The sequence below is a fragment of the Sus scrofa genome, chromosome Y (genome assembly GCF_054392235.1).
Source record: "Sus scrofa isolate SSC_HxYL_T2T_F1_AM1 chromosome Y, Sscrofa_HxYL_maternal_Yorkshire_Landrace_v2.0, whole genome shotgun sequence".
Classification (NCBI taxonomy): Eukaryota; Metazoa; Chordata; class Mammalia; order Artiodactyla; family Suidae; genus Sus; species Sus scrofa.
In genome coordinates this window covers 2469651-2481729 of record NC_139402.1, presented here as the reverse complement: position 1 = coordinate 2481729, position 12079 = coordinate 2469651, and the positions used below count along the sequence as shown (strand labels likewise).

The following is a 12079-nucleotide window of genomic DNA, read 5'->3' as shown; positions in this document are numbered from 1 at the left end:
AGGATGAGAAGGGCCATGGGATGGTGACCCAGGGGGCTGGGCGGAGAAGCAGGGCCCTGTCACAGCCCCTGGGTCCTGGGGGGAGAAGCGGGCGGGACCGCTTTCTCCCATTTCTTGATCTGAGCTGTGCACTCCTGCCCCTATAACCTAATAATTTCAGGTAAAAAGACCCCGGGACAGGGCACAGAGATGGTGTGTATGGCATAAGCAGAATACCCCTCAGGCAGCCCATGTCTGGAGGGAAACGGGCCAGGCTTCATCCCCCACCATCCCCAGAAAGGCCCTGGCATATGTGTGTGTGTGTGTCACCCGCATAGCATGGGATCACCTCATCTGCCCAAGAGCCAGACATTGGCGCCAACAAGTGGCATTTTTACTGACGAAATGGGAACAGCTGGAAGACTGTGGTAACATCCCATGCTATAAAGGGAACAGAGGAAGTGGGTGGATTGGGAGATGCCTCCTCTCCCAGCCGCCTGGTCACTCGCTGCCACGGGTGTGGCGCATCTGCCAGGATGGGCAGTCTCCTCCGAGGACCTGCGGTGGGAGGCCTGGTCTCCAGGTGTTTGCGTAATAGGCACGCGTGCCAGGGTGGGACGGGCTGAGGTCACTCCTATCCTCGAGTCCCAGGCAGACCAGCAGGCAGGCGAGGGGTAGGATCAGAGATAACCCCTTAGTCATAGTGACAGGGAACAAAGGGGCAGGCTGCCTGCATGAGCTGTGACCTTGTTGGTAAGGGACATGGGCTCAGTTTGTTGGAGGATGGATGGATGGATGATGGGTGGGTAGTAGGTGGATGGATGGATGAGTGGCAGATAGAAGGATAAATAGAGGCATGGATGGATGGATAGTAGATTGATAGATGGGTAGATGGATGGATGAATGGATGGATGGATGGATTTATGATGAATGGATGATGGGTGGATGAATGGATGATGGATGGATGGATGATGGATGGATGATGGATGGATGGATGGATGATGGATGAATGATGGATGAATGATGGATGATGGGTGGATGGATGGATGATGAATGGATGGATGGATTTATGATGAATGGATGATGGGTGGATGGATGGATGATGGATGGATGGATGATGGATGGATGGGTGAGTGAGTGGACAAACGAGTGGATGGTTCAAAGAATGGATGGATGAATAGATTGATGGATGACTGGATGAATAGATAGATAGATGGATGGATGATGGATAGTTGGATGATGAATGGATGGATGGATGATGGATGAATGATGGATGATGGGTGGATGGATGGATGATGGATGATGGATGGATGGATGATGAATGGATAGATGGATGGATGATGGATGGATGGATGCATCATGGGTGGATGGATGCATCATGGATGGATGGATGGGTGGATGGATGGATGATGGATGGATGATGGATGGATGGATGCATGATGGGTGGATGGATGGATGGATGATGGATGGATGGATGGATGGGTGGATGGATGGATGGATGGATGATGGTGGATGGATGGATGGGTGAGTGAGTGGATCAATGAGTGGATGGTTGAAAGAACGGATGGATGAATAGATCGATGGACGACTAGATGAATAGATGGATAGGCGGAAGGAAGAATAGTGAAGGAATGGACAGATAAAACAGGAGAGAAGGCTGGTTCCCAGTGAATTCCCCCGAAATCGTGTTTGGGGGCAGCTGTAACAAACCTCCACAATCGGAGTGTCTTAAAACACCAGAATTGTGTCCTCTCACATTCTGGAGGCTGGAACGCCAAGGTTCCTGCAGGGCTGGCTCCTTCTAGAGGCACCAGGGAAAGGTCCTTCCTGTCTCTTCCAACCTCTGAGGGCTGCAGGCATCCTTGGCGGGGCCACCTCCCTCCCATGTTTGTGTCCATCTCTATGCAGCCGTCTTCCCTCTGCGTTTCTGTGTCTTCTCTTAGAAGGACGCCAGTCATCTCGGGTTAGTGAGGGGCCCCCCAGTGGCTGTTTCTGTGTCTCTGTACCTTCTCTTCTCATGAAGACCCCCGCCGTGTGCACTAGACCACCGTCATGACTTAACCAACGTCCTGACTTAAATGGCACCTGCATTACGTCTTCAAAGACCCTATTTCCAAGGAAGGCCACCTCCCCGGGTACCGGGCTTCAACACGGCTCAAAGAAATTCTCCGTGAGCCTCGGCGTTCTCACCGTCACCCGAGGAGGAGGAGTGCATTGGCTGGCTGGCTGGCTGTGGTCCCCACTCCCGCACCCTCACTAGGTCCTGGACCCGTGCCCCACAGGTTCTAGGAGGTGGAGCTGCACCCACGCCTCCCCCATCCCTGCGGTCCACCTTCTTCTTGAGCACCTGCCCGAGGCCACCTGTGTGCCCTGCTCTGCAGAAGGCATGGGGGGAAGAGAGCTGCTGCCTGCAGCGAGCCTGGGTGGACTCAGGGACCCCGCTGCTTGGCCACCCTGCGGGACCCAACTCTCCGTCGTCACCGTGGTGCCGGGGAGGGTGCTGAGCAGAGCTGGGATTAGGGTAAAGCCAGACAGGGGCTCAAATGCCCAGAAACTCCGTCACGGAAGCAAGTGTCGCTGTGTTGGTTGTTTTCGGGTATGGCGGTGAACGTCACATCCCCTAAAATTCCCTGCTGCGAATCCAGGCCAAAGGCATCTAGAACCTTCATTGTTGTGCCGCCACCACCTCCATCGAATTCTAAAGCATGTCCGTCAGGACCTTCTCAAAGGCACCCAGCCCGTCCGCAGTCTACACTGCCTGCTATGATGACAGCTCTTGTTCCTATTATTATCATTGCTCTATGCATGGGGATGTTGAGCTTTCTCTCTGATTATTTAAAGCTAAAATAGTATCTAAATAAGTATTTAAAGCTAAAATGGTATTTAAAATTTAAATAGTATTTAAATAGTGTTTAAAATGTAAGTATTTAAAGCTAAAATAGTGTTTAAGTAAGTGTTTAAACCTAAAATATGAGTTCCCATCGTCGCTCAGGGGTAACGAACCTGACGAGTGCCCATGAGGCCGCGGGTTGGATCCCTGGCCTCGCTCAGTGGCTTAAGGATCCTGTGTTTCTTTCTGTGAGCTGTGGTGTAGACCGGCAGCTGCAGCTCTGATTCGACCCCTAGCCTGGGAACCTGCACATGCTGTGGGCGCGGCCTTAAAAAGACAAAGTCAAGATAAATACATAAAGCTCCAGCAGCCGTCCACGTGGGGGTGACAACATTCTATGATGAAGCGAGGGCGGCGTGAGCAGCAGAGGGCGAGGGCACCACAGGCCACTGCATTGTGCCCTTTGAGCCGCGGAGCTGTGACTGCAGTTAACCCAGAAAGGAAAGCAAACTGTCCCCTCCGACACCCCCACTCTTACTTCCTCATCCCAGGCTATAAACACCGTGCGGGCGCATTTGAGCCTCGCGGTTCCTGCAGGTTCTGACTCACAGGAAGCCCGCGGAGCGCGCCCTGGAGAGCCCAGCACCCGCGGCCGGTGGCCACGGCTGGCTGGTTTCCTTCCCGATCCCCCGGGGCTGGCTCGCTGCTAAACCAGCACCCGACCGCCCCGCCCGTTGCCTGTTCTAAACAATCATGCAAATGTTGGACAGCAGGTTTCTGCACGTGGGGGGTGGGGACGTGGCTTTGAGCAGCATCCTCCCTCCTGCGGCGGTGGCTTTGGTGGCTTTGCTGTTCCTGAGCTGCCTCGGGGGCGGGTCCCTGCTGGCCGCCCCGTGAAGACATCAGGACTCATCCAGGTTGCCGCGGATGGAGACGGACCCCACGAGAGAGATGCAGGGGGACCAGGGAGCGGGGCGGTGGGGGGGACCAGGAACTCCTGAGGACAGGAGAGAAGCTTGGGGACCGGCAAGAGATTGAGGAGCAGAGAAAACGTTGGGGAATCAGAGAGAATATTGCGGACCAGAGAGAAACTGGGGAGCCAGAAAAATGATGGGGCCACTGGAGAGGTTCCTGAGAACCAAGAATACTCGAGAGCAGGGATTTTTGAGGGGAGCCAGAAAGGTTACGGCAAACATTCTGGCCTCACCCCCCAGCCCTGGGACACGTCATCGGGTCCTGGCCACGGCTGAGCACGCTTTCCCGAGAACGTGAACAGGCCACGCGTGTCCAGCGTGACACGGCCTCGGAGGGTTTGGTCTGCGTCCAAGCCCCGGGCATGAATTAGCCTCAGATCCTCTTTTTCTGCTGAAAGTGCTTTCCATTTTGCTCAGAGCCTCAGAAAACTTCCGTAGTGGGTCCTGGGACTCGGCGGGGGTGGGCCGACATCAGCCCCCAGCCACGTGCGGGGGCTTCCCGTAGGGCCCGGACATGGGGTGGGGGCTGGTGGCCCCTGCACGTGGGGGCTGCCATCCACGTGGCACACGCACGGCTTGTCCTCAGAGGCTCTGCCAGCCCGGGTGTTGAGCCTTACCTCCCCCCAGCACAAGGGAGCCCCCGCTCGCCACCACCATGCTCACCTGTCCACCAGGTGTGCACAGGGCCCGTTTCCCCACATCTCGCCCCTCACCTGGCACCTGCCCAGGGGCCCCATCCCAGCACTGCACAGTCCATGTGCTGGATGGGGGCTGACCAGTCATCTCGATTTGCCGGGGAAGCAGGAAGCTCTGGGCAGAGGGCGGAGCTCTGGGGGCTAAATGGGGACCGTTGTGAGGAATGGAAACAATTGATCACCCTGGGGTGGGGGCTGAATGACGGAGCCCCAAACTACGGCCTTGTCCTCATGCCCAGACCCCAGGAACGGGCGCTCATGTGGACAAAGGGTCTGTGCAGAGGTGATGAAATGAGGGATCTGGGAGGAGGTCCTCCTGGATGAGGGGGGCCCTCCATCCAGGGACAGTGTCCTCCTGAGAGACACAAGAGGAGACCCGGACACAGAGCAGAAGCCACGGGAAGACAGAGGCAGAGACGGGAGGGAGGCGGCCACCAGCCCAGGGCCGCCGGGAGCCCCCAGAAGCTGGCAGAGGCGAGAAGAACCCTCCCCTGGAGCCTCCAGGGGGAGCTAGTGTGGGTCCTTTGCTCCAGCAGCCCCTGGACGTTCATGTTCTAGACTGTGCCCTGGACCCACAAGCCCTGTGACCATTGAGCCTCCTGTCAATTCTACTGACTTGTCAGCGGTGATGGTCCCTGGGTTAGGGGCTGGGAGGAAGAAGGAGGGCAGAGCGGCCCTGAAATTCTCAAGGGGCCTTGGGAGAGTCTTTCTATCTCCCCACCTCGGTCTCCGCTGTGTGCCGTGGCCTCTGGATCGCTGCCGTTGCCTGGCCCCTCCATCCTTCTCAGACTTTCACCCCAGGCTCAGCTCCTCCTGCTTCTGGCTGGGAAACTTCGAGGCCATGGGCACATTGACGAAGCCCCACACCCGTGGCCCCACAAATGTGGGCTATGCGGATAATGGCTGAGGGGATGGAGATGACACAGCCCTGGTCCTACACTGACCACAGACTGACCGCGAGGACCTCACGCCATCCGGGGGCCGTAACAAGGATCAGACCACCAGCCACTCCTGCCCTCCCTCTCCAGACATCCCAGCACAGTCAGGAGACCCCACGGAGGGGTCCACCTCAGCACACCTGGTGGACGCGCACCTGGTCGAACGGCATAGGCTGACTGTCCAGGACACTGAGGACACCGGGGCTTCCCAAAGGATCAGGAGACGCTCAGTAGTCTTGTCATGGAAAATCAGAGTCCGTTGTGTGGATTGCAGTGGTTTAGGGCCCCGGCCAGCTTTCTCGTCCTCAGCACTGTGGGCATTTGGGGCCAGAGGGTGGCCCGGTGGGGGGCGTCCTGTGCTGTGTAGGAGGCTGTGTCACGTCCCTGGTCTCCACCGTCCATACGCCAGGAGGACCCTCTCCCAAGTGGGAGCAACCGAAAGTGTCCCCAGACAGCACCTAGTGTCCATCTGATGACCCTGTTATGAGCCACTGTGGTAGGTTGATAGCAGGTGATTAGGTAGATAGATAGATGATAGGTAGATAGGTTGAGATAGACAGACAGACAGGTAGATAGATAAACAGATAGATAGACAGACAGGCAGATAAACAGATAGATAGGTAGATGGCTAAATGAGTGTAGAGGCATGGGTGGACGAACAGAGGGATAGATACATAGAAAAATAGATATGGAGGGTTGGACAGATAGATAAGTGGATGAAAAGACAGATGGACAGATAGATAGATACTGAAATGGATGTTTGATAGATAAAAGATACACATGATGGCTGCACGGATGAATAGATGAACGCATGGAGAGGGATGGATGGACGGAGGGAGGGAGGGAGGGATGGAGGGAGGGAGGGAAGGATGGAAGGAAGGATGGATGATGGATGGATGATGGATGGATGGAGGGATGGATGGATGGATGGAGGGATGGATGGAGGGATGGACGGATGGAGGGAGGGATGGACGGATGGAGGGATGGATGGAGGGAGGGATGGATGGATGGATGGATGGATGGATGGAGGGATGGATGGATGGATGGAAGGGTGGATGGATGGAGGGATGGAGGGATAGATGATGGATGGATGGAGGGATGGATGGATGGAGGGAAGGATGGATGGATGATGGATGGATGGAGGGGTGGATGGAGGGACGGAAGGATGGATGGAGGGATGGAGGGATGGAGGGATGGATGGAAGGGTGGATGGATGGAAGGGTGGATGGATGCAGGGATGGAGGGAGGGATGGACGGATGGACGGATGGAGGGAGGGATGGACGGATGGAGGGATGGAGGGATGGATGGAAGGGTGGATGGATGCAGGGATGGAGGGAGGGATGGAGGGATAGATGATGGATGATGGATGGATGGATGGATGGATGATGGATGGATGGATGGAAGGGTGGATGGATGGAGGGATGGATGGATGGATGGAAGGATGGATGGATGGATGGATGGATGGATGGATGGAAGGGTGGATGGATGGAGGGATGGATGGAGGGGTGGATGGATGGATGATGGATGGATGGATGGATGGATGATGGATGGATGGATGGATGAATGGATGGATGGATGATGGATGATGGATGGATGGATGATGGATGGAAGGGTGGATGGATGCAGGGATGGAGGGAGGGGTGGAGGGATGGAGGGATGGAGGGATAGATGATGGATGGATGGAGGGAAGGATGGATGGATGATGGATGGAAGAATGGATGGAGGGATGGATGGAGGGAAGGAGGGAGGGATGGAGGGATGGATGGATGGAAGGAGGGAGGGATGGATGATGGATGGATGGATGATGGATGGATGGAGGGATGGAGGGATAGATGATGGATGGATGGAGGGATGGAGGGATGGCTGATGGATGATGGATGGATGGGTGGAGGGATGGATGGAGGGAAGGAGGGAGGGATGGAGGGATGATGGATGGGTGGATGGGTGGATGGATGGAAGGATGGATGGAGGGAAGGAGGGAGGGATGGATGATGGATGGATGGATGATGGATGGATGGAGGGATGGAGGGATAGATGATGGATGGATGGAGGGATGGAGGGATGGATGGATGGATGATGGATGGGTGGATGGGTGGAGGGATGGATGGAGGGAAGGAGGGAAGGATGGAGGGATGGATTCTATAGAGAGAAACAGAGGGTGGACAGATAGACGGTAGGTACTTAGATGATATGTGCTGGAGAAAAGGTAGAGAGACGATAGATGAACAGATGGATGGACAATGAGTGGAGAGAGAGATGGATACATTGTAGAGAGGGAGGTAGAGAACGGATACATAGACACATAGATGATAGAGACGCAGACGGATGGGTGACAGATGAAAGATAAATGACAGACGACAGATGATCAGTGGATAGTGGATAGAAAGTCTCTCAGGCCAGGTCAAGGTCCCTCGGGGACACGGGGGCTGGAGGACTGATGGGGCGTCCTGTGCACGCTGAGGGGCTGAGCAGCGTCTCTAGTCTCCGCCCTCCGGATGGGAACATTCCCCTCCAGGGGCGACACCTGGAAACCACTCCCGACCTTGGCGAGCGGGCCCTGCTGAAAGCCCTTGACAGACACTCGGCCTGGCTGAACAGCTACATCCGTGGGCTGCATCTCGTGGGCTGACCGCCCACAGTTTTGAGGGATGCTGGGGCCTCTCGTCTTGACCAGTAAGTCAGCACGCGTTGTATCGAAGCCGACACACCGTGACGGAGCCCAGCCTTCGTCCTGCCCCAAACCCACAGCGTGTCTGTCTGGGGCTCCACCGCGGGGTCACGTTCTGGTCCTGGGGGACACTGTGGTCGTGGGCGGTGAGGACACGTCGTGGGCCTCTAGGATCCTGAGTGGCGGGGCCGGGTCTGGCCTTGCCAGGAGCAGGGGTGTGCGGGGGGCCCGGCGTGGCTCCGAGCCTGCCGCCAGGTGTATGCGCTGTGTGTCTGACCGTGGCCACCCCATGACCTAATGACCTAACCTCAATTTCCTCTTCCATCAAACAAGAAAAATACCACTTTCTCATGGCAAGAAGGCTGCACCAACACACACGCCTCTGAAGACATCTGTCTACAGGCCTCCTCCTCTCTGTGGAGGGCCTCTATCCCTCCGAGCCTCGGTTTACCAATCCCCACAATGGGTCCACGGCCGCACCTGGGCCTTGACGGTCACATGAGCACGTGCCTCCATCATGGGACACGTGGTAAATTTGGAAACGCTGATTCGTGGCTCAGTGATGATCTTCTGGTACTGCGGCTTGGTGAGGCCCCGACGCTGGCCCACTCGTGGTGGCAGTTTATCTTCTCTGGGCCTCAGAGGGCGGCTGCATCAAGGTGACCTGGTCCAAGCCTGTTGGCTGCATCAAGGTGACCTGGTCCAAGCCTGTGGGATACCCCCAGCCCCTGTCTAGGAGACCTGCCCCATCTCTCCACGTTCTAGAGCCTCCTGGCCCCCGGCAGGAGGTTGTGCATGAGACGGGGGTCTCTGATGCTTGTGATGGTGGCGCAGGGCTCCTTGGATCCACAGCGTCTCTGATTCGAACCTCGCCCAGGACAGACCTGTCTCTCTCCTTGGCCTTGCCCCACTCCCGGCGCCCCCACGTCTCTGATGCCTCCAGAAAAATCATGTCTAATCGTCACCCCATACCCCGTCCCTTCCGTGGCCCTGATTCGTCCTGTGGGCTTTGAAGTTACCTGGTTCTGCTGTTGACTGACTGTCTTGCTGAAGTTCTGGGCGATCCAGTGGTAGGATAACGGGATGGGGGGGGGGTTCAGCTGTGACAGGGAGGTGTCTCCGGAAGGCAGGGGTCCCAGAAATGAGAGAGAGAGGGAGAGAGACGTGTTCCCCTCCACGCTGGGGGGAATGAGAACATCATCCAAGGTCTTGCTTCTCCGAAGGTTCAGCTGTAAGTCAGCTTCTCCCAAGAAGCAGGCTGTGGTGCTGCGTTTCATGTGTCAGCTCTGTGGGCCGGGAGGTGCCCAGACGTTTGGTGACTCGGGGTGTGTCTGGGAGGGTGTTTCTGGATGAGTGGAACATCCGAGTCAGTGGGCAGAAGGGAGCAGATGGCCCTTCCCGGGCTGGGTGGGCCCCGGTCCGTCCCCCTATTTGCTGACGACCTGAGTAGCACCAAAGTCCAAGTAAGGAAGAAAGAGCCGTCTCTGCCCGACCATCTCGGAGCGGGACAGCAGTCTTCTCCGACAGAGGCCCTGTTGGCTCTCCTGGGTGTCTGCAGTATAGACAGCACGTCCTGGGACCTCGTGCCCTCTGTAATCATGGGAGCCAGTTCCTTATCATGCATGCCCTGCACCCTGTGTTTCTCTGCAGAAGACTAATACAAGGACCAAAAGGATGGATGGATGGATGGATGGATGGATGGATGGATGGATGGATGGATGCATGTATATTTATCTGTAGATGATAGAGGAACAGATAGTAGAGATAGATGACAGATATTGAAAGATACATCGTGGATGGATGGGTGGGTGGATGGATGCATGGATGCATAGATCTATATTCAGCTACGGATGATAGAAAGATAGATCCTAGAGAAAGACAGAGATAGATTAAACAGATAGATGGCAGACAGAGCCACATCGTGCATCGATGGATGGATAGAGGTGCAAGATAGATGATAGATTTACATATCTGTATTTTTCTACAGATTAGGGAAATAAAGATATAACATGGATGGATGGATCAATAGATAAGCTGGATGGTAGATGATGGGTGTATATATCTTTATAGATGATAGATCAGATATCTACACTTATCTATAGATTAGACAGATATCAGATGTATAGATGGTAGATATAGAAGGATGGATGGATGGACAGACAAGACAGGGGACAGATGATGGGTGTTTATATCTGTATCCATAGATAATAGAGATGAGATAGACAGATGAGAGAGAGAGAAATTGAAGGAATTGGCTCATGTGGTTGTGAGAGATGGAAAGTCCCCATTCTGCAGGGTAGACCAGGAGTCTGGAGCCCCGGGGGGTGAGGCAGTGCTGCACCCTGACTCTGGGATCTGTCTGGAGGCAGAAATCCCTCTTCTTTGGAGGCTCTCCGTCTCTTTTCTCTAAAAGCCTTCAACTGATTAGACAAGGCCCACCCACATTCTGGAAGGTCATGTTTTACTCAAAGTTCAAGAATTTCAATGTGAAGCCCATCTTAAAAAAAAACCAACACCTTTGAAGCAACATCTAGACTGGTGTTTGATCCCATATGTGGAGGACACTGTGGTCCAGCCTCACGGACCCATAAATCTCACCGGCTCAGTTTGGTAGCAATTCACCTGGACAACGCCTGGGCCCTGGGGCCACGCTCAGGGCTGACCCTGCCTCTCAGAGCCGTGTCTGGCCCCCGGGGTCCGACCAGCCCTCCCCGTGTCCTCCAGAGGGCCTCGGATCGAATGCCCATCCTGGGTTTCTGTGGGCAACTTTATGGGTCCTGCTGGTCTCCACTCAGCTGCCCCCTCGATGCTCTTCTGTGGCTGTGGACACTCGCAGGGCCTACCCCTGCCCCAGAGAACGGCGAGTGCCCAGAAAATGGAAACGCCGAGGACTCCACCGTGTAACGCTCGTGAGGCACCGGGCCACGGGGACGTGGCTGAGCTTCTGGTCACTGTGGCAGCAACAGAGAAGGGTCCTGCGGGTTCGCGGCGGGCAGCTCATCCCAGATGGCATCTGGGCGTGAGGGAGCGCGTGTTCCGTTGTGTTGTCCAAGCCTTTGTGTGGATCTAGTGCTTCCTTTCTTTGTCTCTCCCTGTTGTGGGCCACAAGTGACCTACAAGCCCTTGCAGGAAGCCACGGCGGACGCCACCATGACGTGGCACGAGGACCCGGGAGCGTGGCTCCAAGAAGGCCAGGAAGGGGCTTTGTTCCGTAGCATAGATTTCTCTTCTCAATTTAGAAACGGGAAGCCACGCAAGAACGCGATACGCCAGGAGTTTCACACCGTGGCCACGAGGAGGGACAAGGACCTCCCGTCCGGGGCAAATCCGACCCCGCATCTGAGAAGCCTCCGAAGGCTGTGGCCAGAGGCAAAGGGAAGTCCCCTTCAGTCTTCAGAGATGCGTCGGAGATGTCAGGACAGAGAGCCTCGATTTTTCGATGCCCGCCACGGTGAATGCCAGGAACTCCGGCCAGCGAAGGGGGCTCGTGATCAGCACCCCAAGATAGGCGGGAAGGCACGTGGCGGGGCCCTCGCTCCGCCCTTCTTGGAAAGATAAAGATCTGCTTCGCGGGACCTTCCCAATTGCGAAAGGCGCGGTGCCCTGGCCTGCACGTCGTACCCAGGAAACCCAGCCCTTCAGCACCGAGAGGCCCTGCTGGTTCATTGCGGGTGTGGCCGGGGCCTCACGTTCTGCGACGGCACATCTCAGCCTGCAGCACGGAGAAACCTGAGCGCCCCGAGGGAAGCCGCTGGCCATCCATTCGGGGGGACCCCAACGGAAGAGCCGGGCACCCGGCTAGGCCCCCTTCCACCGCGGGAGCCCTGGCGGGTTGCTGCCCCACGCGTGGCTTCCCGGAGGATCTCCGTGTATCCCTGGCCATGTTCAGCAGCTGCCTTCGGGAAAGGATGGAAGTGGGACCTCTGCGGAGGTCTCCCTGCGGTCAACTTTTTTTTTCTTTTTCATTTTAGGGCGACACCCGAAGCATATGGAG

At 56.1% G+C, this 12079-nt stretch overlaps 1 protein-coding gene across 1 annotated transcript in view; it reads left to right on the top strand.

Moving 5' to 3' along the window:
* LOC146394325 (S-geranylgeranyl-glutathione receptor P2RY8-like) overlaps positions 1–12079 on the top strand; it is a 50450-nt gene that overhangs the window by 2465 nt on the left and 35906 nt on the right. The gene's annotated exons all lie outside the window — the stretch shown is intronic.